Source organism: Alnus glutinosa, chromosome 11 (assembly GCF_958979055.1).
Source record: "Alnus glutinosa chromosome 11, dhAlnGlut1.1, whole genome shotgun sequence".
Classification (NCBI taxonomy): Eukaryota; Viridiplantae; Streptophyta; class Magnoliopsida; order Fagales; family Betulaceae; genus Alnus; species Alnus glutinosa.
The window spans coordinates 13,898,283-13,915,326 of record NC_084896.1 but is presented as its reverse complement, the minus strand read 5'-3'; the positions used below and the strand labels follow the sequence as shown (position 1 = coordinate 13,915,326).

Below are 17,044 nucleotides of genomic sequence, written 5' to 3'. Positions count from 1 at the left end.
AAATAATATTACTGAATTGTTAAATAGACAGACTTAAATATTTAGTGAGCTACTTAATAATATTATTGGGTATATAATATTTTTATGTAATATTTATGGTTTATAATGTTATTTGGTACGATATATATATTTGATATATAATAAAATATTTGTTGTGTTATATTATTATTGGTATGATAATATTATTAATGGAATAATATTAACAATGAAATGAACTAGACTCAGAACGGGCTTAAATTATAATTTTAATGAGTTAGATTAAAATGATAAAGACTCGATGTAAAAATATCTATGGTAAAAATATAATTTGTAAGTTTTAAATAAATATCTATAGATTAATCAAGGTTAAATTAATTAAGATAAAACTTAATCATAAATTAATCATAATATCTCAAGATATTTTACTATTAGCTCAGATTAATCTAACTGAGATAAAAATTAACATTGAGTTACAAAATATTTACTGATATTTACTAAACTTAATCAGTAAGCTTTAGGAAAAATAACTCATCTCCTTTTCAATAAAACAAAACATTCCTCCCTGGGTTAGCCTAGTGGAGGTTAGAGTCTCCCAACCACTAGGGTTGTGGAGTTTTGAGTCCCCCTGGACTTGTTCCAGTGGTGGTTTTAGTCCTCCTAGTCTTTTTGGACTATGGAGTGTGTTTGTTTTTTAGTTTTTTAGGTTTCTTTGTTTCTTGGCAGGAAAACACTTCAGAGAGGAGCCGGAGGGGGTAGCTTCCGTCGTACGTGTCGCCGGCAGAACGATTTGGGGAGTCCTAGTTTTTATCATTTTTTAGTTCCAGATCTGCTCTGTTCTGCCACTCTCTAGTCGACACGCGCCCCCCAGCCTTGCTCGTCGTCGTCCTCCGGCTCTGCCGCTGCTAGCTTCGGCCGATATACTCACCGTTGACCGGAGCGTGGTCGTCACGCGCCAGGGGGTTAGTCACTCCTTGGGCCGCGCGTGATGACCACGTTTCCGCCTCTGTTGCTGAGTTTGGTGGCGTTCGGTGGATTTGGTGTTCGGTTGCTGCAGGGGAGTTGCGTGTGATTGCAGATTGTATTTGATAGTTTGCTTTGTGTTAGATTTAGCCTATTCTTTGATGATTTGTGACTGACTCCATAGTGCAAGTAGAGGTTCAAATGTTAACGCAGTGGCACATTTCTATTGATTAGGTTTATTTGTAGCAACTATCGGTATAATCTGAGTTTTAGGGTAACTGTAAGAGGACATTTGTATTGTTATGAGTCCCTTATTGGTCTGAGTTTGTTTATGACTGTAACTATGTTACCCTTTGGGTGTTTAATGAAATGTTTACATCTTCCCTTCAAAAAAAAATAAAAAATAAAAAATAAAACAAAACCCACTGCCCTTACAAATTCACGCACATTTCTGTTTTCTTTCTTATATTTCTCTTCTTTTCATTCCTCTTGCTTTCCTCTTTTCCTTTTTGTCCTTTCTTTCTTGTTCTTCTCGACAGAGACGAGAGAGTGAGACTGAGAGAGAGATCAGAGAGACCGAGAGATTAAAGAGGGAGAGACAGAGACCGAGAGAGAGATGGAGACCGTGAACCCGAGAGAAGGAGGCCCGATTTCCGGCCGATCTTCCGGTGGGTGAGCTGGGTCGACGCCGGCGGAGACAGAGAACCCGTTGGACCCAGAAGGAGGATCCGAAACCCAGAGACCTGATCTTCCGGTGGGTCGACTCCGGTGGTTTTTGGTGGGTCGGAGCCGGCGATTCCGAGGGCGATTTCCAATGAAATTTCCGGTGGGTTTTCTAAGAAAATTCCTAAGGTAATTTCTTGTAATTATAGGGTATTTTAGATTAATGATTTTTGATTGGTTTTGAAGCTCGGTGCTCTGCTTTTGGCCGTATTCTTTATTCCGGCTATGTATGTGTATATATGATTCTCTGATTTGATTATGTGTTAGGTTTGAGATGGATTTTGGGTTCCCCTCTTTTCTGGTTGTTGTTGTTGGCCGATTGGTCCGTGGTAGTGTGGGTTACCGGCTGAATTGGGTGTAGATTTGATTGTGTCCAATTATTGATGGAATCGGTTGAAGGGGTTTTTAAGCTAGATTTATCCTCTATTTTAGCCGTGTGATCCTTGTATTTTCTGTTTGAGTTTTGAGTTGTGTTGTACTATTGATTGATTGTGGGTTTCTTGCTGGTCATGTGGTTCGGTTGAGTTGTGGGAATGGTTTTTTCTGTTGGCCGTGTATGTGTGCTGTGAGTGTTGGTGGTTCCGGCTATGTATATTGGGTAGATGTTTGTTGTGAGTATGTGTGTTTTGAATGATTAGTTTTGCCCCTGTATTGATGATTGTGTAGTGTTTCGGCCAGCTGGGGTGTGTCTGGTTGTTACGGTCAAGCTATGACTTGGGTTGTGGATTTAGGTTTGGTTTAATGTTTTGGGTGATTTCTTGTCCATTTGATTATATGGATGGGCTATATTTTGAGTGTTGATAGTTTCAGTCATTTGGGTTTATGTGTAGGTTGTTGAATTTAGGTTGGCAGAATTTGGGTGTTACCCGATTGTGTGGATTAGCTTTGGGATGTAATTCTTGTAGTTGTTATGACCGGATCCATGTGAAGCATGATATTTCCTGCATGATATTTCCTGTTTAAGTTGTTTGGGGGTAAATTCACTGTGTGTTAACCATGGGTAATTTTGGATATTATCCTAGAGAATTGAGATGCTGATATATATATATATATATATGGGTATAGTTGTTGAATTGTTATATAGGAAAATATGAAATTATTGTAAGTAATTGAGATTGTTTTCAAAGGTAATAAAAACATGATTTTCATGGTTTGATTGATTGGGTATATTTTGTTGAATTCAATTACTGATTTATAGTTGATTGTTGTCTTTAGAATTATTAACTGAATTATATTAATAATGCTGTGTAAGGTTTATGTTTAGTTATAAATTTCTAAGTAATGACATTGACCTTTTATGCAAATATATATGTATTGTTGTAGATGGTGAACTAAGAATTGTACAAAAAGGGCTGTAAGTATGAACTACCTACTGAGGATGCTGTTTGTATAATATTATGTTTATAATTTAAATAATAGTGCAATGTTTAAATAATGAACCTTTTAATATTGGGAAAGGACGGCTCCCAAAGTACTAGGAGAGGGAGGTCTCAACTAGTACGAAAATATGCTAATAAAAAGTAATGTAGGGGGGATGGCCCCGATGATAGCCGCTAATCGAGTGACGACTCAATACAAGTGGAGTGAAAGAACTAAACTGAACTGTTTAAGACTAAGCATATAAAACTGTCATCATACTACTGCATTATGTACTCTTAAATAAATAATAAGCATCATATTATTGAGCCAGCTGACTCACACAAATTCAATATGTGATTGTGGAAGAATCTACCATCATATATTTATTGTTGCAGGTTCTGAAGATTATGGATTGGATTAACGGCTAGCTTAAGAGGTTTAAAAGCTATTGTAGTTAGGTTTTAATGCTTTGTAATTATCAATGTTTGTACTATTTTGTATGTAATATGTTTAATGATTTACTTGTATGTAGTAAGTTTCCATGTACGCTTTCGTATCATATATGACACGTGTTTCATTCTAATTAGTGTAAAGGAAATTAAATGACTTTTAATAAATGTCTAGAGGAATTTCAATCTACTCAATGTATTGTATTATAATTCCCAAGTCTTTATGTAGAAATTAAATTCCGCTGCTATTTTATAACTCTGATGACGTCGTAACGTCATGTGCAAAAATCAAAATTTTCACTTATGCCTTTTTGTAAAAGGCGGGTTGTTACATATATAACATGAATATATTGATTACATTACATCATATCATATATCACAATACATGCAGTGGGATCATAACAGTGCTATGACTTGACATAATACGGAGAGTTGACATAAAATCTATATTTTTAAAGCATTATATATTTTATCAGTTACGAAACGTTTTAAAGGAAATGATTTTATAAATGGTAGCTGTTATTGCGAACACATGATAGAATAATGAAATGTTGGTTCAAAGTGAAAACTTAGTGAGTTTTATACTACTGACCTGGTGAACTCACACTTTCACCTATGCAGACATGGCTACCATCACAACCGTGTAGATATTGTTCCTTTGGTTGTAGGTACTGCAGATGTAAACAATGACTTAGTTACTTTGTATTTGGGGTACTATGACTAAAGCACATCGCGACAGTTATATGTCATGGACTCGAGGGTAGTCCTTATTTTGTTGACTTTTAACTATGGCTTGTGTCGCTTGTGTAAAGCCATTCTTTTGGATATGTATATAACATTATAATTTAAGCCTTAAATAGATAAATGAAGTAATGGCTCTTTTGTTGTAATCAACAGTTGATAGTTTTATGAGATTTGATTTTCGCTGTTCAAGTTTATGTTTTCTGCTGCATAGATAAATATTATACTCTGATATACCAGGTACATATTATGAGATGTTTACTATATGTTGGCTTTGTGACAAATTGTCATGCCATTGTGATGATGCCATATTGTATGTTATATATAAAGAAAAAGAAAATGGGTCATCACACGTATTAATATGCTTATGAGTCTTAATGGGAAATAACATATGCATATTTCTATTTCGACTAGATTGTATATGATTTAAGTGATGTCAAGTTTGGATGTGCATGTATACTTATATTCTCCGAAGTTGTGGAATATCTATATGCTTGTATAACCAGGTTATGATGTTAATGTTTTCATATTTGATTGATGTCATGTTTTGATGTGCATGTATACTTGTATTCTTCGAAATAGTGAAATATCTGTATACTTGTATGATCAGGATATGATGTCATTTATTTTCATGTTTGGATGTGCATTTATACCTAGAATTCTCCAAGGTGTGGAATTCTTCCATACGATTAGATTTCTCCTATATTTGTTATATATGTACAAGTGTATAATGTAGTAAGATTTCTCCTATTTATAAGTGTATGTGATTACCCTTATCAGCTACGAAATGTTTTAAAAAACAGAAACATTATGTTGGTAGTAGCTGTTGTTGTAAACATACGGTAGGAATAAAAGGGGTTGGCTCATTGTGAAAATCAGTGTGTTTAATACTACTGAGTTGGTGAACTTATACCTTTACCTATGCGAACGTGATTACCACGATCGTGTAGATGTTGATGCTTCGGTTACAGGTACCGCAGATGTCGTTGAAGATCCTGTGGCATTTTACTTGGGAGACTACGACTTAGACTCTTCGCATGTGGTCGTAGGTGTGTCAGACTCGGATAGTCCACATTTTGTATAGATATTTTGTATATGGCTTGTGTCTCATGTGACATAAGCCATATATAGAGAGAATGATGTATGGCTTTGATGTTGTAATTACTCTGTTTAGTTATTGAGATTAGTTTTCGCTGCATAGTTTGTCTCTGATGTGTCAAGTACATATTATGGGATGTGTACATTGAGTTGGCTTAATGACTAATCGTCATGCCATTGTGGTGATTCTATTTTGTAAAAAAAAAAAAAAAAAAAAAAAAAAAAAAAAAAAAAAGGGTCATCACATATGTTAACAAGAATATCTAGAAGAATAAATTTCAGGCCAAGAACTATAAAAGTTCAAGAAAAAATGGCCCAACCATCAAATGCCAAAACAATAAAAAGAAATTGATTGCTTTGTGTGTGGCAAGCATAGGCATCGCCCCTATCAATGTTGGTATAGGAAAGAAGCAAATGCTGTGAACAATAACCTCGTTGCGATGGTGACGAAAGCCAATCATGTAACATCCGAGAGTGTATGGTGGCTTGACACCAGAGTTACTGTTCAACATTCAAACCAAAGTCCTTGAGAAAAAGAACCACCGTCATTGCCAAAATCTTGCAACCCCTTTTACCTACGGGCAGAGGGCCCATGATGTCGACCCCCCATTACACAAATGGCCAGGGTGTCGAGACTGAGCTTAATTCCTTAAGGGGATTCTTCATTACTCTAGCGGACCTTTGACACTTGTTGCAATTCTACACGATGTTCACTGAGTCTTCATTCATGTGGGGCCAAAAATAGCCGAACTTGATTGCTTTATGGGCGAGCATTTTGCTTCCTGCGTGGCTGCCACATACTCCTTCATGTATTTCATGTAAGACATAGTTTGCTTTGGCCTTCGAGATTGCGTGCAGCAAAAGTGCAACCGTCCGGACTTTAGGGCAACACCGTTCAGACGCGGCCTTTATATGGAAAGCGTGTAGCACAGTATGGAAAGTCGGTTGCATAATTGTCCGTCCGGAAGGCCTCAACTTGCATTGGAACGCCGCCTAAAGAAAACTAAATCAGTGTCGATTTAGGTCTTCTGTAGCCCTATAAATAGAGGCCTCTAGGCATGTAAAAAATCATAAATTCCGTGTTGAATTCTTCTGTACTTAGAGAATATGTTTAGGTAGACATTGTGAATATCTGCTAGTTCTCTAAGGGTTGTCGTTGTGCTATTGTTGTGCTCGGTATATGAGTGTTACTGTCTTTGTATTAGTTTTGTCTTCTAATAGTGGATTTCCTGGGTTTGTGTAATACTCCAGATTTTAAGATAGGGCGCCTTAAATAGAATTTAAGACCAGTAGTGATCAATTCACACTTTTAATCGCTCGATTGACCACTTCTGCCGATTGATCGACTTATTGCTCTACCATCACTCGATCGACAATACCTGTCGCTCGATCGATCTCTCGATTGATAATCGCTCGATCGACTGTAAAGTTGCTTGATCGACATTATTCTGAAAATTGCATATTTATGCATCACCTGTTCTTAATTGATAAATAGACAAACTTAAATATCTGATGAATTAGTTGGGATAATAATATCTCTAATATTATTATATGAGAATATTTGTGGAATAATATTATTGAGAAATATTTATTGTATATAATATTATTTTGGCATAATATTATTTGGTATAATAATATTATCAGTGTAATAATGTTATTAAAAAATTAACATTATTTATGAAACGAACTGGACTAAAAATGGGTTTAAAATTATACCCTAGTGAGTTATTAAATGAGAAATGACTTACATATAAAAATACTTATGATTAATAATAATTAGTTTTTATTAAAAAGTAATTCTAGTTAATTTAACTAGATAAAAGTTAACCATAGGTTAACTAGATATTTTTAAAGGTTAATTAAAGTTAATCTAGCTAAGGTAAATTTAACCGTGAGTTAATCTGATATTTTACTTTTAACTCTAATTAACTAACTATGGTAAATTTAAACTCCTCTATAAATTAAACCCACTTCTACTTCGTTAGAATTAGTCCTGTGTAGATCGGCCGCCTGCCGCCCACCGGCCGCCCACCGTCCGTCACCGCGCTGACACGGAGCCGCCACCGACAACTGGCGGCCGGAAGGCGGTACTAATTTTACCTACCGACGTCGGTTCGGTCGGTAGGTGAAATAGATGCCGGGAGGTTGATTTTCGCACCGACCGAACCGACAATATTATTTCTGTAAAAAAAAAATATTATATAATAAAAACGACACCATTTTGCATTTACAAAGAGTAAAACACACGCCTTCTGAGGACTAGAAGTTCTCATTGAACTGAATCAGAACTTTTCTCACCGTATTCGGCCTGTATATTCATCACACTTAGAAGTTAGAAAAAACTCAAAAACCTAACTTAACCTGAAACTTTTATAAACACGACTTCTTCGTTCTTTCATTCTCTCTTGCGGTTGCCAAACTCTGAAACTCATTCTCTCTCAGATCTCAATCTCTTGCCGAGCGGTGACGAAGTCTGAAGGTAACAAAAGCCTTCTTTTATGCATGCTTTATTTCCTCTTCTTCTTCTTTTTGTTTTTTTGAAGTTTTATGTCTTATTTTTTATTAACTTAAAACACACTTACACACGTCTTCATAGACTCAAAGCTGTTGCCACACTTTTTAAGACTGACAAGCCTTACGCATAGGAGTTGAACTCAATCTAACTTTTTCTTTGTTCTTGTCTCATTAACTATACGAAGCAATGTTACTTTAAAAACCAAAAAAAAAAAACTGTGTAGCAAAGCGACTTTATTAATGGTGAACAAAGGAAAATTAAACACACTTTTTAAGCTGCCAGCAATGTTTGACTCGTCAAGACCATGACTCTAAAAACTTTCTAGTCTTTTACTTTTCTTTTCTTTTAATAATACATGAACATTGATCATCATACACAAGACTCCCACGCCATCCTCTTTGGGGTTGTGCGATGTGGGCGACTCTGGACACATGCAAGGCTCAAAATTTTTTACTTTTCATGCAATGTCAATCCCTCATGCAGTGTGTCAAATTGTCAATTTTAATTTTAATTTTTTTTTTCTTTTTTGGTCATGAACTAACTATGGCTTTGTGTTAAAAAGCTTAAAGCAGTACATCTCGTGATATTGTATTAAAATGCTTAAATATTTTTAATTTATTGTTAACCCATGACTTTGTGTTAAACCAGTACGACATGTTTTAACAGTAAATATTGTTAATCAATATTGATCTAATGATTTTTTTTTTTTTTTTAGCTTGTATTTTATATAACTTATTATTATTATTATTATTATTTTTTATATTGCTTATTTTAATGATTTTAATTATTATTATTATTTCTTACTTATAAAAAAAAAAAAAATATGTATTAGGTTTGTTCACCGTAATAAAAAATACTCTTAATTTTTAGTTGTTAATCAATTACAGATGGATTCACCTCTAGGCACACCTTCATTGGATAGTGCTTCTTGTCATTCATCTTCTCCTTTGAACACTCCAGTGATTCCCATAGAGATTGAGGACACTCCAATGACTCCAATAGAGATTGGGGATGTAGAAACATCTGCTACTGAATCTATGCCAGTTCGTGGTCATGGTCGTGGTGAACGACCACCACTCCCTAGGAAAAAAAGAAATGTTTCAAACAAATTTGCAGCATGGGACCATTTCACTAGAGATAAAAGTACCCTTGATGATGATCCCGTGGCACATTGCAATTATTGTGGGACTTCCTATAAATGTCATACAAAAATCAATGGCACCTCATCTATGCTGTATCATGTGAACTCATGCCAAAAGTACAAGAGCCTAAAATCTAAACAGGATAGGTCTCAATCTAAGTTCACTTTTGGGGCCGGGCAGGGTGGTAGTGGTAACAACCTCATGATTGCCAAGTATTCTGAGAAGGTTATTAGGGAGGCACTTTGTGAAATGATTATTATTGATGAAATGCCTTTCATGACCGTGGAGGGAAAGGGATTTTAGAAATTACTTAGGGTTCTTGAACCTCGATTTAAGGTTCCTTCTCGATACACAGTGATGAAGGATTGTGTCAAACTGTATATGAAGGATAAAAACATATTGAAAAACACGTTTTTTACAACTGGTCAAAGGGTTTGCTTGACCATTGACACATGGACTTCAATTCAGAATATGAATTATATGTGTATCACTGGACATTTCATTGATACTAATTGGAAATATCACAAAAGGATATTAGCATGTCGTCAAGTGGCAAATCATAAGGGTCAAACAATTGCAAGAGAATTAGAAGAGTGTTTGGTTGAATGGGGTATTCATAGGATATTGACAATATCAGTTGACAATGCAAGTGCTAATGATACTGCAATTGATTGGTTTAAAAAAAGAACTATGGCCAATAAGGAAGTTGTTTGTCGTCATGAATTTATTCACGTGAGGTGTTCTGCACATATTCTTAATCTAATTGTGCATGAGAGTCTAAAAAACGTTGATGATTCAATCATAAAGATCCGAAATATGGTAAAGTATGTGAAGTCCTCCCCCCAAAGATTGGCCCTCTTTAAGTCTTGTGCAGAAAGAAAAAATGTTGAGTGCAATGCTTCCTTGACACTTGATGTTCCCACTAGATGGAACTCTACTTATACCATGTTGGAGGTGGTAGAGAAGTACCAAAGGGCATTTGAACTTATGATAGATGAAGATGGGCATTTTTGAAACTATTTGTACGAGGATGGTGCAGAAAAAAAGGGATTGGGTTCTCCGACAGATGATGATTGGTATAATATTCGTCATTTTATTAAGTTCTTGCAAGTGTTTTATGATGTCACAATGCAAATCTCTGGTTCCTTGTATTCAACTTCCAACTTATATTTCGATATACTTTCTTCTATTTATTCATGTTTGACAGAATATTCTGAAAGTAGTGATCCATTGTTGAATACCATGGCGAACAGAATGAAAATGAAGTATGATAAATATTGGGGAGATGTTGAAAAGATTAACTCGTTGTTATTTGTAGCTAGTTTGCTTGATCCACGTTATAAGATGGCTGGTTTGGAATATTGGTTCCGGCTTAGTTTTAGGGCTGAGAAAGCGGAAAGAATTGACTCTCAATTGAAGTGGGTATTGGGTCGGTTATATGAGCACTACGCATGTGGTTCTAAAAATGTTGGAAGTGGATCTATATTATCAAATGATGAAGTGCGAAGTGGTACAACATTAGTTGGTAGTTCTAGGTCTAGAACTACTTTTTTACAGAATTTTCATTCATTTCAGGCATCTCGAAATTTGATGCAATGTAAGACAGAAATAGAACAATATTTTTTGGAGGATGTTGAGACACCTAGTGAAAGCTTTGATATTTTAATGTGGTGGAAGGTAAATTCAACAAAGTTTCCAATCCTCACTGAGATAGCGCGAGATGTATTAGCAATTCCAATTACCACGGTTGCTTCCGAGTCAGCATTTAGCACTGGGGGTCGCGTGATAGATCCTTATTGGAGTTCCTTGGCTCCAAAAACAGTTGAGGCTCTTGTATGTACTCAAAATTGGTTGAGATCTTCTACCATTAGTGCACACGAGTCATACTTGTCTAACGTTGAAGATGAAGAGAGCTACAAGCTTGATTTAGGTAATGGTAACAATATAAATTTCATATTTTGTTAATTGTTTCAATTATCCATTGATTTTATTAATTCTTTAAATAATTTATTGTGGTAGAAATAATGTCCAATTCCATCACATATGACGCGGATTAAGGCTTAGATGATGTACTTTGTCGAATGACGTCTTTTTTCAGGTAATGGTATATTTTTTTTTCCATATATTTTTTTTACTTAATATTTAGTTTGTACTATTTTTTGATTGATCACTATGCTTATGTTTTGATTTTTTTATCATTGCATGTATCAATTGAAAGGAATAGAATATTGTTTAGTTTAATTTAAAAATTGAAGTGATCAAAATCGAATGTTGCTTTTTACTATCTAATATGGGCACTAAAGTATTTATTTTTGTGTTTTGAAAAGTATGGATATTAAAGTTAAGTTTAATTGTTATATGGCATCTTTTGTTCCCATATCTTTTGTGTGTGTTTTTTTTTGTGTTTTTTTTTATTTATTTATTTAAGTTTTAGATCACCCATCTTTGATATTCATGGTTGCAGTTGGTCCAGCAATGATAGTTGAGCTGGTCAATTGGAACCATAAAGTGAACGTTTATTTTATTTGTTTTGTACTTCTTTTTTTTTTGAAGAAGTTTTGTGCTTCTTCTGATTCCATTTGCAATTCCCATGTCTTATGATTGTCCAGTCTTCTTCTCTCTACCATACATTTTTGATTCAACAGACGCTACATGCAGCAGGCTAGACTGTCATACAGTCCATTCACGAGAGGCTCGTGATTCCCGTCGACTCCAGTAATTTCTTTTCTTTTTTTTAAAGAAGACTCCGGTCTTAGTCTGGTACTCTAGGACTTAAGAACACGGTTTTCGCACATCTTAGTCTGACACCATAACACTCATTTAAAGCATAATAGATTAAAAAAATTAGGCCCGTTTGAAATCAATTTTTTTTCCTTCCCCCAGACTGTCCAGCGCTCAGGCTTTTTGGCAGATGTCTTGTCCTTTGGTTTGAGCGTGTTGAACAAGCTTGCTTGTTCTTCTGTTTTCACTCCCCATTTTACCCCTAGTAGGATAAAAAATCATCTGCCTTTACCCTTAAAGACCTGCAGTTTACACTTTACAGTTTACAAGCTTGACCGTGGAGGTTTGGACTTTACAGTTTACACTATGCCTGCAGTCTTAGTTACAACTTACACGGCCTTACACTTCCTCTTCTTCATTCTTGCGGAACTATAAGTAACCAAAAGTAGCATATGATCTAGTTACACTTCCTTTCCATAATGATTACCAGTAACTTCATTTCCCTCCATATTCTACTATAATGATTACCTATGAAAACTAGTTTAGAGCCTAGTAGCCTACATAAAAATAAATCAAAATTCTTACTCCACTAGTCCACTTGCTGCGTAATGAGTCCTGTTTTTGTATTGAAAAATATGATTAAAAATTCTTGCTCACCGTGAACCATCTTAGCCGTAGATCAAGGTCTTCTCTCTGACTCACTTTATTTTCCCTTCTTCCATTTTTCGAGCCAAGGTCGTCTCTTTGTTGCCTTTCAGTCTTCACCTTCACTTTTTGCTTCTTTTTTTCTTTTTTCTTCTTCCGTTTTTCATCGCAATATAAGAGCTGCTTCACTTTTTTGGACGCCAGGCCAAGCCACACCTTCACGCCCTTCATCCTTTTCTAAGTATCAAGACACAAGGTGACTATTATCTGAAAAATGGAAGTTAAAATATGATTTTCGTGCTGCCAGATCAACCAGCCATCTGCCCCGCTGTGTCTCTCTCAGGATTTAGTCTCCCTCATTTTTTCTTCTCTCTCATTTGCTCTTTCCACGCAATAACCAGATCAGCCAGCCGCTGCCAGCCCATTGCCGCCGTCGCCCCACCACCGTAACCATAGCTTTGTTGCCTCATGAACTAGCAACGTGGAAGCCATTTTTCTCGTCGATCTAACAGCAGAGCCTCCCTAATTTGTCATTTTCGTCTCTCATTTGTTTTTGGTAAAAACATAGCAAAGTAGCTTTGTTACCGATTACCGACCATTACCGTCACCGGTTAACCGGTGATGGTAACGGTCGAAATATACAACGTCAAAAAGGAGTCGGTGAAATTACCGACTTCCCCGACAAAGTCGGGACGGTAGGCGGAAAACCCCCTACCGTTCCCGATTCCCCCGATACCCACCCCTAGTTAGAATTCACCCCTCTCAGTTAAAGTTACTGAGTCTTCTTCATTTCTCTCTTCTTGTTCATTTCTTTTTCGTTTCTCTTTCTTGCTCCTTCTTTCCCTGTTCCTGTCCGAGTCTTCGAAAGGGGAAGATCGTGGGAGAAAGAGGAAGTTGTGAGTGATGAGAGATTAGAGATGTGTTTGAGAGAGAAGAGTGAAGTTAAGAGAGAAAATCTGAAGAGGAGAGACCCGTATCCTCCTTTTCTCTTTCCCCTTGCCCGGTTCCCCTTCCTTCCTCTTTTCTTCTACTTTGCTTCTTCTTCCTCCCTCTCTACTCTCAACCGAACACAGAGAGAAAGAGATGGGTGAGAGAAATCGAGAAAGTGAAAGAGAGAGAGAGAGAGAGATCGAACACAGGGAGAGAGAGAGATAGCCGTGGGAGAGTTAGAGAGGGAGAGAACGGGAGGATCGGACCCGATCGTGGAGAACCCGAGAGACCCAAACCCGATCCTCCAATGGTCATCGCCAGTGACGGTCCCAGTAGCGATTTTCAGCGGTCCAGTAGTGAAATCCGGCTACTTCCAAGGGCAATTTCCGGCGAAATTTCCGGTGAAGCCCAGAGATGTTTTCCGGCGAAATCAGAGATGATTTCCAGTAGATTTTTAGTATTGAATGAAGATCCTCTGTAAGTAATTCTTGTGATTTTGATTTGGTTTATGATAAATGATTGGGTGTTTTTGGATGTATAATTATTGATGAAATTGGGTTAAATTCACTGATTGGCCGAACCTTTTGAAGCCGATTTTCTGTTTGTTCTTCTTTCTTCCGATTGTGTGTGTGGTGTTCTGCCCCTGTTCACAGCTAGGTGTTTGGTTGAATTAAAATAAATTTTCTGTGGGTTTTTCTTGTTGGCCGGATGGGTTTCTTGTTGGGTTTTGGCTGGAGTTTTGGTGGGTTTCGGTGGATGGGTTTGCCCGTGTTCCCTGTTCAGGTCGGGTGTACGTGGGTTGGTTGGCCGCGTACTGAATTTGACCGAGTACCCATGTTTTGAGGCATGTACCCCCCCCCGCCATAGTCGATTGCTATAATGTTGGGTATGCTCTCATTGGACAAGTCATGGGTATGGGTTAGCTATCTCTGATGTCCCAATTGTTGTAAGTATATGTATGTGTAATTTGGGGGTTGAACCCGTGTTCCCTACTCTCCGTTTTAGTATTCTAGCCGTGAGTGTGTTTTGGTGGTGTAGCCTTTTAGCCAATTCAGGATTTGGGGATTATTATTGGGTATTTCCGGTGTGTATATGGTGTTGTGGGTGATTTCCCTTGTTAATCGGCTGTGTGATGTCTTTTCCCCTGTTATAGTATTTCGACCTGTTGGGTATGTCAGTGGATTTTGGTCCTTGTGGACCGATTATGTGTGTGTCATATTGATGATGGTTTAATTGATGGTTTTTGGCCAATTGTGTTAGATGAGGTTGGACCAATTTTTCTATGCGTAGGTTTTAGCTATTAAGTGTTTTGGTTACTATTACGCTTTGATATTAGGAAGTTTCGGCAGTGTTGATGATTCGGCCAAAATGAATGCATCTTACTCAATTGGGTGTGATTTGGTTAGTTCTAGAATTGGGTATTCTGGTAATTGTTTTATTTAAGTATATTATGTTTATAATTTTAACCGATTTTGGGTGTTTAAATAATAGGGATAATTGCACCGTTGGTCCATGTGGTATGCCATAATTATTTTTCACTCCCTATGGTTTAAAAAGTGCATGAGATGTCCCTGTGATATGCAATAATTACGTTTTACTCTCTGGGTCGATTTTCCGTCCACCATTTTGACGGAATCTGTTAGCCCTACACGCCATTTTATTGGCGACACGTGTCCATCTTCATAAAAAATATAAATTTATTAATAAATAAATAAATAATATATATATATATATATATATATATATATATATATTTAAAAAAAAAGAAGGAAAAAAAAAAAAAAAAAAACTGGCAGGCAAGGGGTTGCTGGGCCACCCCAATGGCCGGGGGTGGCCATCGGGCCACTATCTACTAGGGCCTTATGGCCTGGGGGTGGCCCCGCACCACCCCCGGCCACCGGGGCTGGCGTGCGGCCATCCCCATTGAGGATACATGCCCATTAGTTTTTAATCCTATACTATAGCTAAGAATTGATAATTGAGATATAGTTAAGAATTGTTAATTGAAATGTAGTATGAATTTGTATGTGAGCACGTGGAATACGAACAATATTGTTATGTTGTGTCTGCGTTTACTCTATCTACAATTATGTGATTTCAAGAGACATGTTTTCATAACAAAAACAATAACTATTATTGTAAACAAGAGACTAAATAAAATGTCGTTTTATGCGAAAACTTAGTGAGTTTTATACTACTGAGATCTCAATAATTTATTACTGAGGTGGTAAACTCATACTTTCACCTGTACGGATGTGGTTAACCCCACAATCATGCAGATACTAATGTTTTGGCTGCAGGTTCAACGGATCTAGAGGATGACCCCGTAGCTCTGTATTTGGTGTACTGCGACCGAGGCATATCGCTAGAGTCGTAGCTGCGTGGACTTGGACGTCCCATTTTGGTAGCCTGTTGTTATTGGCTAGTGTCCTATGTGACATTTGTATTTTGTAGAGCCAGTCTTTTGATATGTAATCAATGTTAAGTTTAAGCCTTAAATAGATAGACTTATGTATGGCACTTTTATAATTAACAGTTATGTTATAGAAATGTTTTTCTGCTATTCAGATTATATATGATTGAATGTTCCGCTGCATAGATGAAACTCTGAATATCAGGTACATATTATGGGATGTGTACCGCATGTTGGTTGAGCAACAAGTAGTTGTGCTACTGTGAAGATCCATTTATGTATGTTTTCAAAAAAAAAAAAAAAATGGGTCTCACAAAATCGATATTGAACTCTCTAATGAGTGTCAAATATTGTATATTTGAACGCTTTAATTTATATTTGTTAAACCTTTATCTTTATTATTTCTGGTTTGTAATTGGTTGCATTTTGTTGGGCAAAATCACTTTCATGTAATGATGCTTTTTATCAGGGGTTCAGTCATTTTCAGAAGTTTTCTTTTTCATAGATATGTTTCTAGAAGATTCTGCTTAGATTTCAAGTTAGAGAAATCAGATTCCTTGCATCCGTCAGGACAATGTGATATTCTGTTTGGACGCTCAATTGTCCAAGCATTATCTGTCCAGATGACGAGAACTTTCCGTTCGGACCTCCCTCTGTGTCTATAAGCTTCGAACTGTTCTTGGTTGCATTCGTCTGGACATCTCGGCAACACGCCCAGACGCCTTCAATGTTTGACAAGTAAAAAAATTTCTTTCCAAAACATAGATATGGGAAGACAGCTACAACTATCCGGACGATGTGTGTTCTCGTCCAGACTCTATCCTTGATAAGGCAAGTTGTGCATACAAAGTTCAACCATCCGGACGACAATATCCATGGTCCGGACGCTCAAGCCTTATATACGGAAATTGCGTGCATCGGTTCAATCGTAAAGACGCCATACTTCATGGTTCGGACGTTCAAAGCATTAATATGGAAATTGCGTGCAGCTAAAGTGCAACCGTCTGCACGCGGCTCTATTCAGGAAAGAATTTCAAGTGAACTTGGAAAGCCGATCGCACAGTTGTCCGTCCGGACGCCCTTAACTACCGTCCAGACGCTGCTTAGAAAATTCAAGTCAGACGCGAATTTAGATTCCTGTAGTATATAAATAGAGGCCCCTAGTCATGTTGTTTGTAAGAATTCCATATTGTAAGAGTTATTGTGCTTATCTGCTCACTTTCAAGTTGTTGCGAAGTGCTGTTGCTGTTGCTGTGCTGAACTGAAGTCTATTATAAGGGTTGGCCTTGAGGTAAAGGATTCTGAAAAATTAAATGACTTCTAATTTTAACAAAGTGTGTGAATAGTGTGCAACAAAATATTAAATGCG

At 36.8% G+C, this 17,044-nt stretch overlaps 2 long non-coding RNA genes across 3 annotated transcripts; both read left to right on the top strand.

Moving 5' to 3' along the window:
* The first annotated feature begins 1,395 nt into the window (after positions 1-1,395).
* LOC133882537 (uncharacterized) lies at positions 1,396-5,409 on the top strand. Its single transcript, XR_009902682.1, has 2 exons — positions 1,396-1,791; positions 5,162-5,409. It is a non-coding gene; the product is annotated as an uncharacterized LOC133882537 (long non-coding RNA).
* Positions 5,410-12,813: 7,404 nt separating this feature from the next.
* On the top strand, positions 12,814-15,825 carry LOC133880963 (uncharacterized). 2 transcript variants are annotated; one of them, XR_009902466.1, is made up of 2 exons: positions 12,814-13,739; positions 15,563-15,825. It is a non-coding gene; the product is annotated as an uncharacterized LOC133880963 (long non-coding RNA). The 2 variants fall into 2 exon arrangements; XR_009902467.1 differs by having other exon boundaries at positions 15,542-15,825.
* Positions 15,826-17,044: the final 1,219 nt, after the last annotated feature.